Here is a 16219-nt window from a genome sequence, read left to right as displayed (position 1 = left end):
AAAAAAATTTTTTCCTCTTATTCCCACTGATCCCCTTAATATACCCTGTGAATTTGGTGTTCCTAAATTTTAAGCAGGCTTTGCTATTAACCGTTAAAGTCGGCGGGTTTTTAAATGTATATATTTTTCCTTTGAAACTTTAACATCGATTTTCTCAAAAACTATAAGGTCTTTTTGAAAAAAATGTTTTTCCTCTTATTCCTTCTGATCTCCTTAATATATTCTCCAAATTTGAGGCTCTTAGCACTTAAGGGGGCTTTGCTATTAACCCTTAAAGTCGGCGGCTTTTTTATATTATACGGGAGCGTAATATTACGCGATTACGGCAGACTGTGTAATTTCAATGGGAGTTTACTGTCTTACGCGTAATTTGTTACGCGTAAAACGTAACCCCACGGTCTACGCGTAATTAATTACGCGTAATACCGTAACCTTACACGTAACGCTTACGGTGCATTTGTAGTGAATTACGATGCGTAATTACGCTAATGCGTAATTTCGGCCCAGCACTGCTCTAAACGAGCTATTAACCTAATCATCTGTTTCAACTAATTAACTCTGAACACCTGCAAAAGATTCCTGGGGCTTTTAAAAACTCCCAGCCTGGTTCATTACTCAAAACCGCAATCATGGGTAAGACTGCAGACCTGACTGCTGTCCAGAAGGCCATCATTGACACCCTCAAGAAAGAGGGTAAGACACAGAAAGAAATTTCTGAACGAATAGGCTGTTCCCAGAGTGCTGTATCAAGGCACCTCAGTGGGAAGTCTGTGGGAAGGAAAAAGTGTGGCAGAAAACGCTGCACAACGAGAAAAGGTGACCGGGCCCTGAGGAAGATTGTGGAGAAGGACCGATTCCAGACCTTGAGGGACCTGCGGAAGCAGTGGACTGAGTCTGGAGTAGAAACATCCAGAGCCACCGTGTACAGGCGTGTGCAGGAAATGGGCTACAGGTGCCGCATTCCCCAGGTCAAGCCACTTTTGAACCAGAAACAGAGGCAGAAGCGCCTGACCTGGGCTACAGAGAAGCAGCACTGGACTGTTGCTCAGTGGTCTAAAGTACTTTTGCATGTCATTCGGAAATCAAGGTGCCAGAGTCTGGAGGAAGACTGGGGAGAGGGAAATGCCAAAATGCCTGAAGTCCAGTGTCATGTACCCACAGTCAGTGATGGTCTGGCGTGCCATGTCAGCGGCTGGTGTTGGTCCACTGTGTTTTATCAAGGGCAGGGTCAATGCAGCTAGCTATCAGGAGATTTTGGAGCACTTCATGCTTCCATCTGCTGAAAAGCTTTATGGAGATGAAGATTTCATTTTTCAGCACGACCTGGCACCTGCTCACAGTGCCAAAACCACTGGTAAATGGTTTACTGACCATGGTATTACTGTGCTCAATTGGCCTGCCAACTCTCCTGACCTGAACCCCATAGAGAATCTGTGGGATATTGTGAAGAGAAGGTTGAGAGACGCAAGACCCAACACTCTGGATGAGCTTAAGGCTGCTATCGAAGCATCCTGGGCCTCCATAACACCTGTGCAGTGCCACAGGCTGATTGCCTCCATGCCACGCCGCATTGAAGCAGTCATTTCTGCAAAAGGATTCCCGACCAAGTATTGAGTGCATAACTGAACATAATTATTTGAAGGTTGACTTTTTTTGTTTTAAAAACACTTTTATTTTATTGGTCGGATGAAATATGCTAATTTTTTGAGATCGGAATTTTTGGTTTTCATGAGCTGTATGCCAAAATCATCAATATTAAAACAATAAAAGGCTTGAACTACTTCAGTTGTGTGTAATGAATCTAAAATAAATGAAAGTCTAATGTTTATCAGTACATTACAGAAAATAATGAACTTTATCACAATATGCTAATTTTTTGAGAAGGACCTGTATATAGTGTAACTCGCAATATAAACACAATACATTACTTATCTAATGTGCGTTTGACTAATGTTGACTAGGTTACACACTAAAAATGAATGTTCTAATTATTTTTGTTTATTTTTTTTCTTTTCTTTTTTTGTAAATATAATTAATTTCAAGCATTAAAGCGGTATAAAACTCTGACATAATATTTCATAAAAACATGTTTTCCTACTTTTTATATGCCATACAGTTATCATATTTACTTTTGTGCTTAAGTATTATTATTCATTTAGAAATGACAAGTTCCCAAAGTAAATTTTTTTTGCTCTGAGAGCTGCCTTTGCATTTTATTCATAACTGGTTTATTAATCTTGTAATGTAAGCAGAAATGCTTTCTGAGTGTCTGTCTGTGTTCAGGAGAGTCTGCTCAGTCAGAGAAGTCTTTACATTCCTCACTTGATACAATGAAGTAAACACAAGATAATGTTATCTCTAGTTCGGATGCGTCCTGCTTTCCTTGCAGGGAGCTTGTAGTGCTGGGAATACACGGCTCGTTTCTGCCATGCGTTTCTCTTCTCGATCGTTTTTGCCGCTCAATTCTGCAGTCGATTATCTTATCTTCTACTCATTTTTATTATCTTTTTCCATTCACTTCTATCAGAAATCCAGCAGCGAAAGAATCGAAAGGGAGATCGGACCTGTCGGAAAGTATCTATCCAACCATCTAATCACCTAAAAAACGAACCGTGTATGCCCAGCATAAGTCCTGTGTTTAACTAGTTGAATGCTGTTCTAGTAAAAAAAAATGGTGGTAGTATATATATGCTCTAAATAATCTTTTAGAGCAAAGAAGAAATGCTGGGTTTCATACTCAGCCACCTTCCCTGTTTTCCAACCCTCTAGAGAGCATAGGAATTCCTCCTCAGAAATAGGCTCATCCAGCCAGGGCCAGCCTTAGGTTTTGCAGCGCCTTGAGCGAAACCAGATTTTAAATTGGCTCCCCCCCATTCAGCCTCTTTGTGTGCACCCACACACACACGCCCATGTGCACCCACACACACACGCCCATGTGCACCCACACACACACGCCCATGTGCACCCACCCACACACACGCCCATGTGCACCCACCCACACACATGCCCATGTGCACCCACACACACACGCCCATGTGCACCCACACACACACGCCCATGTGCACCCACACACACACGCCCATGTGCACCCACCCACACACACACGCCCATGTGCATCCACACACACACACACGCCCATGTGCACCCACACACACACGCCCATGTGCACCCACACACACACGCCCATGTGCACCCACCCACACACACACGCCCATGTGCACCCACACACACACACACACACGCCCATGTGCACCCACACACACACGCCCATGTGCACCCACCCACACACACATGCCCATGTGCACCCACACACACACGCCCATGTGCACCCACACACACACGCCCATGTGCACCCACACACACACGCCCATGTGCACCCACCCACACACACACGCCTATGTGCACCCACACACACACGCCCATGTGCACCCACACACACACGCCCATGTGCACCCACACACACACGCCCATGTGCACCCACACACACACGCCCATGTGCACCCACACACACACGCCCATGTGCAAGATCCTCTTTAGTGTATATAGGCAGATCAACCCCCCCCCCCCCCTTAATGTATATAGTGTATACAGTCAGATCCCTTTTAGTGTATATAGGCAGAAACTCCCCCCTTTAGTATACAGTATATAAACAGATCCCACTTTTAGTGTATATAGCTAGACAGATAAATAGTGTATAGTATACAGTACAAGCAGATCCCATTTAGCGTATATAGGCACCCCCTCACTTCCCCAACCGGGAGACAGTTGGGGTATCTTACTTTTCTGCTTATAGCTTGGGACAGAAGATGGCCAGGAGTGACAAGCAGGTCTCTCTCTGATTAATGCGCAGACATCTCCTGTGAGCGAGGGGCGGGGCTACTGGCGTGCACGGCTCACACAGACTCAGCAAGAGGCAGCAGCAGGTTCCTGGAGTCTTCATCCCATCACCCCCAGCGGCACCAAGGGGGCGGAGCTACCACTCGCAGCAGCTAGAGACAGACCCGGAGCCAGCAGGTAGATATGCGGCCAGGGACAGTTGAATGCACAACATGTGCGCCCCCCTGGAAGCTGGCGCCCTGAGCGACCGCTCCGATTGCTCAGGTCAAAGGCCGGCCATGCATCCAGCATCAAGTTGCTCCTTCGTCAGTGAAGGAAATTTGTATTGTCCCAAGAACTTTTTTCAAGCAATCATCAGAAGGCTCCTGAGTAGTTTTGCTATTTTCCTTGGCTGAATGCACTCTCTTGTTATATTTATTCAAAACAGATGGAATAAAGGAAGATGCTGTTTTCTGCCTCAAAGACTGCATATTCATATAAATGGCTCGTATACCTCATGGAATTATCCATCCAGGAGAATTCAAGGATTTGTTTTAACTTATCTCCGGTCTCTTGCAACTCACCCAATGTTTGGCTCCCCTGTAACTTTTTATGCGTTTGTTCCAATCTATAGATGTCGGCTAATAAAGATTTCATCTGAGTTGCTTTATATTTGTTCCTTTTGGCAACCTGCTGAATGAACACACCAAGCATTACACATTTCTGAACGAACCATTTTCAGATAGGAGACACTCCTTCCCCTTGAGCATTACGTTGTTGAATAAGCTTGCACGGCTTGCGCAATACGTGGCTTGTATTCAGGTTTGTGTAACAAGACGTTCTTCAATTTCCAAGAAAACCTAGGAGGTGTGGCCTGGGATCTTAAACTTCAGGAAAACCGCTGAGTGATCTGACCAAAGTTGGCTCCTAATATGAGAACTAGCACCCCAGGCTAACAAAGCATGAGAAACGAAAAATAAGTCAATCCGACTGCAGCATCTATGGGGGTTTGAATGAAAGGTAAAATCCTTCTCCGCAGTGTTAAGGATTCTCCAAAGACCAGAATTAAACCAGAAGGGAACAAAAGAAACTGACACAAGACTCTGCTAATCTGACTCAAGGTTAGTGCAAACATGTTTTGCCTGGTCTTTACCATTACCCTGCTTTCTCCTGCTATTCTCAGATCTCTACACACGCTACATCCTCCTGCTGTCAGCAACATGCTGAAGATTCCTCTCTCTCTTTTATCATTTCCACAGCTTGCTTCTCATGAGATTTTCCTATTCACACAACCTCACTTTACATTTCATGCTGTTTCTACCCATAAATCCAATCTCACCCTTCTTTGCCTCCTCCTTCTCCTTGCTGCTGGTGACATTTCACCAAACCCTGGTTCCTCTCTACTTGCTCACTCCTCACTCTTCTTTACCAATCACACTGCTAACAGTCAGACAGGTGTACATCCCAACTGCCAGAACCTTATTCATATTCTCTTCCCTCCCCCCCCCCCCCCCCTCCTCCTCCACACATCTCTGTTGGCCTCTGGAATGCCCGCTCAGTCTCCATCAAACTCCCTTTCATCAATGATCTTTTCACTTCCAATGCCTTCATGTGAGGATCCGCGCAGCTGCCTGCGCAGGCAGGCAGCCTTTTGACCACTGTTCAGGTCTGCATTCTGCAGGTCTCTGGAAGAGAGACCTTTTGTCAGTTGTGCAGCTTTCTGCTGAGGATTTTGCATACGTTTGTCATGCAGATTGCCTAGCCACATCCTTTGTGGGCTTGCTCTGTAAAGAGCTATGTTTCCCACAGTAAGTGGCTGGTCATAAGAGTTAGTTCCTGTGTAACACTCGCCTCGAGTATCAGCCTTGCTCTTTGTTTGAAGATTAGCCCAGAGTAATTCCTGAGACTGCACTAGGCAGTTTCCCTAGTGCAGTTAGGATTGCATATCTGTTTTGTTTGTCTGTTGCGATTGTCCTGTCCCAGCGGTGGTCGACAGGAGATCGTTCTGTGTGTTTGGGTGCTAACCGGAACAGCGGTTGTTACTGGTAGCCCCTTCTGATCTGTCTTCCTGGATCACACTAGCCTCTTTCGCTAGTGCTGTGGATCCTATCTCTCGCTTGTTCATGTTTTCGTGTGTCTGTCTTGTCTGCTACGACCGCTTGCTGGAGGCTCGGTGAGGTAACCGTTAAGCAAGCGCTCGCATCCTCTGTTTCATGTTTGTCTGCCGGTTGTTAGTTAGGCGTGCTTGTCTCTGTTGTGCTTATCACGCGGGGACCGCGCACAAACGCGTGCACTGTTGCGAATGAGTGCGGTGTTCGCGTTTAGCTAGCGTTTGTTATTTTCCTTATCTTCTCATTGTATGATTTGCTGTGCCTTTGCTACTCTCGTATTCTGCCTTGCTGTAGCCTTGTGTCACCCCTGGCAATCGCCTCTCTCGCGATTGCGTTCCTACTTCATATCTGCTGTTGTGTATGCACCGTCGCGAGTTGGCGACTAGTTTGGTGCACACACATACAATCTGTCCCTTTGCTCAATCTCATTCGCAATCGCTTCTCAGGCGATTGCGTTCTCACTCGGTTTCCTTGTTGTGTGTCTGCCGTCGCAGGTGGCGGCTAGATTGGTGGACATACATACATTCCTCATCTGTGCTTATTCGGTCTTGTGTCTCTGTTAGTAATCGCCATCTCTGGCGATTGCCTTCTCACTTTGTCTTCATGGTTGTGTGTTCATCGTCGCAGGGTGGCGACTAGTTTGGTGAACACGCATACCCTCTGTCGCTTTGATCTCTCTCTTTCAGGGCTATCTTGCCCTGCGTTTCTTCCCTTTGTGCAATTCCTGTCTGGCGTGTGTGGCAGGGCAGAGGAGCTGTTCCTCTGCACTCCACAGCTCCCCCTGTCGACAGGAATTTCCCTCTACAGGTGCATTGCACCTTTTGCTGGGTTCTCGCAAATTATACGCTTGTGGAGGATTTCCACAATCGTTCAGAGAATTCCTCAATCGTTACACTTCACCTTCCTTGGGGTCACAGAAACCTGACTGACTCCTTCTGACACAGTCACACCTGCAACCCTCTCTTATTGGGGACATAGCCGGCCTTTGACCTGAGCGACTGGAGCGATCGCTCAGGGCGCCGGTTTCCAAGGGGGCGCCTATAGCTGGTTGCCCATACTGAGGGCACCTACACCTGATTTCCTATACTGAAGGTACCTATAGCTGGCTACCTTTACTGAGGGAACCAACACCTGGCTACCTATATTGGAGGCACCTACGCCTGGCTACCTATGTGGGGAGACCTACAACTGACTTCCTATACTGGGGGCACCAATGCTTGGCAACCTATATTGAGGGCAACTACACATGAGATCCTATACTGGGGGAACCTATACCTATACTGAGTCTGAGGGCGTTTTTTTGGGGGGGGTGCACTGCGGCTATAATGCGTGGTGCAAATTGTCGGTTCTTTGCTATCATTCTAAATGGGGAGGGGGGGGGGGCTAACTGTCCCACTGATTCTTTTTATTAATATTCCTGAGAGGTTCTAGCCTTCATTTTAAAGTGTATTCAGGATAATGCGCTCTTTCCATCCATTCGTGGTTATTAATAGTATTTTTTCTATTAGGGCTCATTTCCACTATCGCGAATTCGCATGCGTTTTTCGCATGCAAATTCGCATAGCAATACAAGTGAATGGGACTGTTTCCACTTGTCAGGATTCCTTTGCGTTTTCCTGTGCAGAAAAAATTCGCATGGCAGAGCCATCAGAATTCGCATACCGCATACCGCTATGCGAATCGCATACAATGTATTTAATAGGAAATTCGCATGAGGTTTGGGTATGCGAATTTTCATGCGAATTTCCATGCGAATTCGCATAGAAACAATGGAAAAGCACACCAGCACTGCCATGGTTAAATTCGCCTACATCGTCATCCATGCGAATTCGCGTGCGAATACGCATGAAAATTCGCATGGACCCGCATGCGAATTTCGCATCCGCATGCGAATTTTTACCGCGGCGATTCGCACCGCACAAGTGGAAATGCAGCCTTATACATTTGTGATGTGTAATGGAGATCTTAGCATTTGATGTGTCACAATGTCAAAAAGGTTGGAAACCATTGTCCTAGGAGGTAACTCAGGAGAAAAGGTGAATTGCATATGGGCCTGTGTGTGTGTGCCTGTGTGTGCGCGCACACACAGGATGAAGGAGGGGGCACAAAAATCAGGTTTCGCTCAGGGTGCTGCGAAACCTAAGGCCGGCCCTGATTGGGGATTCAACTTAAGTCACACTCCTAGAAGTGGGAAAAATCATGGAGGTAGTGTGAGTATTCTTCTCTCTGATAGATGCTCCTTTAAGCCACTCACTCCTATTCCTCCTCTTTCTTTCCTATTTTTTAGAGTCCATGCAATCCAACTCTACTCTCCCTCTAGCTTCCAGATCGCAATTGTCTACCTACCTACTGACCCTGCTTCTGTCTTCTTAGATCACTTCTCTGCATGGCTTATCCAGTTCCTGTCCTCTGAAATCCCTACCATAATAATGGATTGCTTTAACATTCCTATTGACACCAACTAGAGATGGCCCGAACGGTTCGCTGCCGAACGGTTCCCGGCGAACTTCCGGTGGTTCGCGATCGCAGAGAACCGAAAACTTTTCCGAAAGTTCGATTCGCCCCCATAATGCACCATTAGGGTCAACTTTGACCCTCTACATCACAGTCAGCAGGCACATTGTAGCCAATCAGGCTACACTCCCTCCTGGAGCCCCACCCCCCCTATAAAAGGCAGGCAGCGTCAGGCTGTGGACTCACTCGTGTGCATGCAGTAAATAGAGAAGGGACAGCTGCTGCAGACTCTCTCATAGGGAAAGATTAGTAAGCTCTTGTAGGCTTATAAGCTTGCTCCTTGCTGATTCCTATTGCTAAAATAGCACCCCTCAACAGCTCTTTTGAGAGCTAATCTTGTGATCTATTTTTTTTTCCTGTGTGTCCCACAGACATTTGTGTTGCATAGACAGCCTTGCTAATTCATAATGTGTGTGTGCCACTGCCAGGCCCAGCGCATTCAGTGACTACCTGTGTGTGTGACAGGTGCACATTGTAATAGCCATTACTGCATATAGCTACCTACCTGTTGTTCACAGTGCACCCACCTATCTACGTGATTAGAGCGCACGCAGTGTCACTGTGCCTGTCCGCTACCTGTCTGTGTGTGACAGGTGCACATTGTAATACCCATCACTGCATATACCTACCTGTTGTGTTCAGTGCACCCACCTCATCACTGCATATACCTACCTGTTGTGTTCAGTGGACCCACCTACCTACATGAGTGCACGCAGTGTGATATACCACTCCATGCATACCTGTTAACTGCACCTGTGTGACTGCACATTGTATTAGTCAAGTCAGTGCATACCTTTCACTTCATCCCCCCCGATATAGACACAACGGACAAAACAGGCAGAGGCAGACCCAGAGGAAGGCCACCCGGCAGGTCTGTGCGAGGTCGTGTTGATGTGATTTTGTGTGGCACTTGACCAAAGTACAGTGCTCAGAAGAAGGCACGTCCCATGAACTCCCAAGATTGTCAGGGCGTGGTTGACTATTTAACACAGAACACCTCATCTTCCGCAGCCACCAGCACTACTACAAGCACCACATCCGTTGCATTTGACACTTCGCAGGAGTTAATTGGTGGGGAATTAACTGATTCACAGCCATTATTGTTACAACCAGATGAAGGCGCTTAGAAAGTTACACCACCTCATATGTCTGAGTTAGGCGGCGACACTATGGACGTAACGTATGAAGATGATGAGGTACCTGCTGTTGGTGCCGTTTTGGAGGTGTCTGAGGCAAGCGAAGCTGGGCAGGATTATTATGATGATGATGATGATACGGATCCCACGTATGTTTCCAATAGAGAAGATGAACAGGGGGACAGTTCAGAGGGGGAGTCAGAGAGGAGTAGTAGGAGACGAACTGCTGAAAGAAGCAGGGGGAGCTCGTCGTCAGAAACAGCTGGTGGCAGTGTCCGGCACCATGTATCGCCACCTATGTACAGCCAGCCAACATGCCCTTCAACGTCAGCTGCTGATGCCACCATAGTGCCATCACCCCAGGGGGGCTCAGCGGTTTGGACATTTTTTAATGTCTCTGCCTCAGATCAGAGCAATGCCATCTGCTGTCCAAAAATTGAGCCGTGGAAAGGCCAACACTCACGTCTTACGAAGGCACATGGAGAAAAGGCACAAACTGCAATGGGAAGAGCACCTGAGCAAAAGCAGCACACAAAAGAAAAGCCACCCTCCTTCTCCTCTTCCTCCTTCAGGTGCAGCATCTTCAGGCGCTTTCTCCCTTGCACCTTCACAGCCACCCTCCTCCACTCCGCCTCTGCCCTTGAGCCATGGCGGCCCGTGCAGGCGCCCTGAGCGCTGTTGGGAGGGGGTGCTGTGATGGAGGGGGAAGGCGCAGCCGCGGGGAGAGCGGCCCGACCTCTCCCTCCCTTCCTCTCCTATGGCCGCCCTCTGTGCTCCCCCCTCGGACTGCAAAGCAATGTGCAGGGAAGTGCAATACAAAACTACTCACCTCCCTGGTTCCAATCGCTGCTCACTCGCCGCAAGTCTCCTCTCTGCGTAGAGTAGACACTGATACACACACGCTGCTTCCAGCTAAACAGGAAGCAGCGTGTGGAAGCAGCGTGTGTATCAACATCTATGCAGAGAGGAGACTGGCGGCGAGTGAGCAGCAGGGAGGTGAGTAGTTTTGTATAGCGCTTCCCTGCGCATTGCTTTGCAGTCCAAGGGGGGAGCACGGAGGGCGGCCTGGGGAGAGGGAGGGAGAGGTCAGGCTGCGGCTCCCCCCTCCATTATGGGGGGCACCTACTTAACCTATACTGGGGCAGCTACCTATCTAACCTATCCTGGGAGGCACCTACCTACCTATATTGGGGGGCAGCTACCTAATCTAACCTATCCTGGGGGCAGCTACCTAATCTAACCTATACTGGGGGGCAGCTACCTATTCTAACCTATACTGGGGGCAGCTACCTAATCTAACCTATACTGGGGGGCAGCTACCTAATCTAACCTATACTGGGGGGGTACCTACCTAATCTAACCTATACTGGGGGGCATCTACTTAATCTAACCTATACTGGGGGGGAAGCTACCTATCTAACCTATACTGGGGGGCAGCTACCTATGTAACCTATACTGTGGGGCACCTACCTATCTAACCTATACTGGGGGGCACCTACCTATCTAACCTATACTGGGGAGCACCTACCTATCTAAGCTATACTGGGGGGCACCTACCTATCTAACCTATACTGGAGGGCACCTACCTTTCTAACCTATACTGGGGGGCACCTACCTATCTAACCTATACTGGGGGGCAGCTACCTATCTAACTTATAGTGGGAGCATTAACTTAGCTAACCTGTATTGGGGGCACCTACCTACCCATCTAGCTAGCCTATACAGGTGACTACTATACTGGTTACCGATATTGGAGGCACCCACCTAGCTAACCTGTACTCAGGGGCAAACGCAGGATTTTTAAGGGGGGGGTTCCTGAAAGGTCCAGAAGCACGTATGTCCCCAAGTGCTTCCGAATACAGGTGGCTCCATACTGCCCATGCACAAAAGTGCGCTGGCGTATTACGGAGCTACCTATCTTTGGAAGTACTCAAGGACACGAGTGTTTCTGAGGTCTTCTGGTAGCAGCAAATTTGAACAGGGGACAGCGCTGGAACAACTCCCCGAGAGAGGAACGGGAGATAGACTTAGTTTGGACAATTCAGTGGAATATGCTACATAGTTTCACATAGCGCAAGCGATACCCATATGATGCAGGGATATATGCATCTGCGGAAGATGGCGGCGCTATATAAATACTAAATAATAATATTTTGCCTCACCAGGATTGCACTTTTATTTAGCTTTCCTGTATGACAAGAACACACAGCCAGCTCTAGGGGAAGAGGGAAACAAAGGTGAATGAAGGAGGCTGCTGCACACCAAGAGGGCTTCTGAGCGTTTTTCAAATCAACAGTGATTTGAAAAGCGCTTGGCTAATGTTACCCTATGTGGGTGTTCCCACAGCAGCGTTGTGATTTTTTCAAAATCGCAGGTATACTGCATGTAGCATGTTTTTGAGCAATTCATTCAAAAATCGCTCTGAAAATCACTTCACAAAATCACACTTACAAATTGCTAGCGATTGCTATTGTCATTTTGGCGTGCACTAGCCCAGAGAGAGGAGTGGAGAAATTGAGAATAGCCTGAGATGGAGCAGAGAATGTATCTGTATTGCAGTCCCACATCACACAGGCTACTTGCCTGTAATTGGACTCCTGTCCCTGTCAGTCTCTCACACAAGTCAGAAAGAAGCCCTCCTGGAGTCTAGGGACTGTCAAAAACTTTTCAGCTTGTTAAACACCTTATCCACACATGCAGTCATTATAACAATGGGGAGAGACCAGACAGATGTTTGCCCACAGACCCTGAGTCCAGGCAAGCTCTGCATCATGCTGTGCATATTTACCAGCTTGCCTGCACTCTAATTTCATCATGTCTGACACTTCCCTGCTGTGGAGAGTCCAGGACTCCATAATCAACATTCTCTCACTGCAGGCTGCATCTTCTTGTGAGGGTTGTGAGGGAAGCTCGGCTGCCTCTCTCATTCTATTAGCTGGAGGTAGGCACCAGAAGTAAGAAGGGAGGGAGAATGAGGCTGTTTATATTATGCAGGCTTCCCTGGCTGAATACACAGCTCAGTGCAGGGGGGAGGTTCCAGACACCCAGAACAGCCCCCTCAGTTCGCCAGTGTGTACTGGGGGCACCTACCTATCTAACTTATACCGGGGGCGCCTGCCTATCTAACCTATACTGGGGGCACCTACCTGGCTAACCTATACCGGAGGCAACTATACTGGCTCACCTATGCCTGGCTACCTATACTGGGGGGACCTATAGCTGGCTACCTATACTGGGGTACCTATTCTGGGCTACCTATACTGGGGGAATCTATACTGAGTGCAACTAGACCTGGCTAACCTATACTGCAGGCACCCATACCTTGCTTCGGGGGGGCGCAATTTTTACACCCTCGCCCTGGGTGCATTTTAGCCTAGAAACTGCACTGCCTTGAGCGGTTCCTGCTCCTCTCTGCCCACAGCAGCCAGTTGTCCATGAAGGAAATTTTTGAGCGGAAGAAGCAAATTTCTGCCAGGCAGTCACCCCCTTGCCCGGCGTCTGACAGCTGGCATGGCGGAACTGTTAGCTCGCCAGCTGTTACCATACAAGCTGGTGGACTCTGAGGCCTTCCGTAAATTTGTGGCCATTGGGACACCGCAGTGGAAGATACCAGGCCGCAATTATTTCTCTAAAAAGGCGATACCCAAACTGTACCGTGAAGTTGAGAGGCAAGTGGTGTCATCTCTGGCACACAGTGTTGGGTCAAGGGTCCACCTGACCACAGATGCCTGGTCTGCCAAGCACGGTCAGGAACGCTACATTACTTACACAGCCCATTGGGTCAACCTGGTGACCGATGGCAAGCAGGGAGTACGTGGCTGTGCAGTGGACCAATTTGTGACACCTCCACGGCTTGCAGGCAAGCCTCTTGCCACCTCCTCTGCTCCTGCTACATCCTCTTCGCTGTCGTCCTCCTCCTCCTCCTTGGCTGAGTGGCAGTTCAACTGTACTGGTGCTGCAATCTCCTCTCCAGCAACACAGACCCAGCTCCCCAGGACCTATGCTGCATGCCAGGTACGACGGTGTCATGCCATCTTAGACATATCTTGCCTCAAATCGGAGAGTCACACTGGACCAGTTCTCCTGGCTGCTCTTAACAAACAGGTGGATCAGTGGCTGACCCTGCACCAGCTGGAGATCGGCAACGTGGTGCGTGACAACTGCAGCAATCTCCTTTCTGCTTTGAATTTGGGAAAGCTGACACATGTACCCTGCATGGCACATGTGCTGAATCTAGTCATTCAAAGATTTGTGTCAAAGTACCCAGGCTCAGAGGACATCCTGAAGTAGGCCAGGAAGTTGTGTGGGCATTTCAGGTGGTCTTACACGGCCATAGCACGCTTCGCGGACATTCAGCGGAGAAACAACTTGCCGGTGAGACACTTGATATGTGATAGCCCGACTCGCTGGAATTCGACCCTGGTCATGTTCTCTTGCCTGCTAGAACAGGAGAAAGCCATCACCCAGTACCTCTACAATTTCGGTAGACACAATTTGGGGAGAAGGGGATGTTCTGGCCCCCAAACTGGACACTGATGCGAAATGCATGCAGGCTCATGTGGCTGTTTGAGGAGGTGACCAACCTGGTGAGTCGCAGTGAAGGCACCATACGCTTACTTCCTGGAGCGTGCTGTGCGTAGAGTGGTGGATCAAGCTGTGGAGGAGCGTGAAGAAGAACCGTTAAGACAGGAACAGTTGTGGGAGAAATTTACATCAGAGTCAGATGGTTCCTCAACACCTGCGGCAGCACAGAGGGGGGAGGAGGAGGAAGAGTCGTGTGGGGAAGAGGAGTCAGACTCAGATGATGAGGAAGGTGTTTCTTTGGAGGAGGAGGAGGAGGCGGTGGCGGAAGAACAACCGCAGCAGGCGTCGCAGGGGGCTTGTGCTGCTCGACGTTCCCGTGGTATTGTTCATGGCTGGGGGGAGGAGGAGGACTCACCTGACGTCACTGAGGAAGAGCAAGAGGAGATGGATAGTACGTCTGCATCCAACTTTGTGTAGGTGGCGTCTTTCATGCTGTCCAGCCTGTTGAGGGGCCCCCGTATAAAAAAACTCAAGGGGAATGAGCTGTACTGGGTGGCCACTCTACTAGACCCTCGGTATAGGCACAAAATGGCGGACATGTTACCAACTCACCAGAAAGGAGAAAGGATGCAGCACATGCAAAACAAGCTGGCAACTATGCTTTACAATGCGTTTAAGGGTGATGTCACAGCACAAAGCAATAAAGGTACCACTGCCAGTAATCCTCCTCCATGTCCACGCAGGCAAGGACAGGACGCTCCAGCGATCTCAGGGTGATGTCGGACATGCGGACATTCTTTAGTCTAACGCCTCGACTTAGCGCTTCCAGATCCACCCTCCACCAACGCCTGGACCGGCAGGTAGTCGACTACCTGGCCTTAAGTGTGGATGTAGACACTGCGAGCAGCGATTAACCCTTGGACTACTGGGTGCGCACTGAGCAGGCTTGACCTGTGGCCAGAGCTGTCCCAATTTGCCATCCAACTTCTGTCGTGCCCTGCCTCAAGCGTCCTATCAGAAAGGACTTAGGTGTGCCACCCCCGAGACCCTCATATAGCCGGCGGTCATCGCTTCATTGTGATACGCAAACCCCTTCACCGCGGCAAGGTAATGATCACGAAGGGGAATGGGCACATGTACATGCCTTTTGTTTTGTTGTTGCAGCCGCAGTGCAGCCAGAAAAATTAGGCAGGCATGATAATAAGGTTGTTGCTTCATTGTGGACAGACCAAATTTGATCAGCTGGACAGTCACTGTTGTACTATCATTGAGCTACTACAGCCCGGCGATTATATGGGCTTGAAAACCGCCACTGCCTGCACTCTGGCTATGGAGCGCACCAGTCCAGCACGGCCGTCACTATGCGTTACACAGTGAGTTTGGTGTGTCAGTGTGAAGCAGTACTCTAATTACACTCCCTGATTGGTGTATACACATGCAATATGTTTTAAAGCACTTTAGGCCTGCAATTTAGCATTCAATGTGATTTCTGCCCTTAAAACGCTGCTTTGTGTCCAATCCAGATTTTTCCCTGGGACTTTTGGCATGTATCCCACTCCGCCATGCCCCCCTCCAGGTGTTAGACCCCTTGAAACATCATTTCCATCACTTTTGTGGCCTGCATACATTTTTCTAGTTTTCAAAGTTCGCCTCCCCATTGAAGTGTAACGAACTTTAGTGGTAGGTTCACGAACCTAAAATCGGAGGTTCGGGCCATCTCTAACACCAACAATTCGGTCGCCAACAAACTTCTGTCACTTCCTCCTATGACCTGTCTCAGTGGTCCACTGCTCCAACTCACTCTAATGGTCATACACCCTCATATTCAGTTGTCTCTGTTTTATCACTGGTTTTACTAATGCTCCACTCCCGCTCTCTGATCATAACTTATTAAACTTCTTTCTCTCCCCCTCTCTTCTTACTACACTGGCACAAGCACACTCACATATACTCAGAAACTACTGCAATATAGACCTTTCCTCACATCATATTTCACTGACCCAGACTCGGCAGCGACACACGACTACAGCTCAATTACGCAAGTCATGGATCCAGTCTTACCTCTTACCAATATCTGCCCACACCGCATCAGTTGCCAACCCTGGCTGAGAAAAGCCA

At 48.6% G+C, this 16219-nt stretch overlaps 1 protein-coding gene across 5 annotated transcripts in view; it reads left to right on the top strand.

The window, feature by feature from the left end:
* Window positions 1–4709: 4709 nt before the first annotated feature.
* Window positions 4710–16219, top strand: part of LOC137527734 (folylpolyglutamate synthase, mitochondrial-like) — a 110077-nt gene continuing 98567 nt past the window's right edge. For 2 of the 5 annotated variants that reach the window (XM_068248563.1, XM_068248559.1), the window contains exon 1: window positions 4710–4937. The gene's annotated coding sequence lies outside the window, so the exon portion shown is untranslated. Of the gene's footprint in view, window positions 4938–13536; window positions 13592–14416; window positions 15209–16219 lie in introns of those variants that run through there. The other 3 variants (XM_068248560.1, XM_068248561.1, XM_068248565.1) reach the window with 3 other exon arrangements.

Source organism: Hyperolius riggenbachi, chromosome 8 (genome assembly GCF_040937935.1).
Source record: "Hyperolius riggenbachi isolate aHypRig1 chromosome 8, aHypRig1.pri, whole genome shotgun sequence".
NCBI lineage: Eukaryota > Metazoa > Chordata > Amphibia > Anura > Hyperoliidae > Hyperolius > Hyperolius riggenbachi.
The sequence above is the reverse complement of the archived record's forward strand: the minus strand, read 5'-3'. Positions and strand labels throughout refer to the sequence as shown.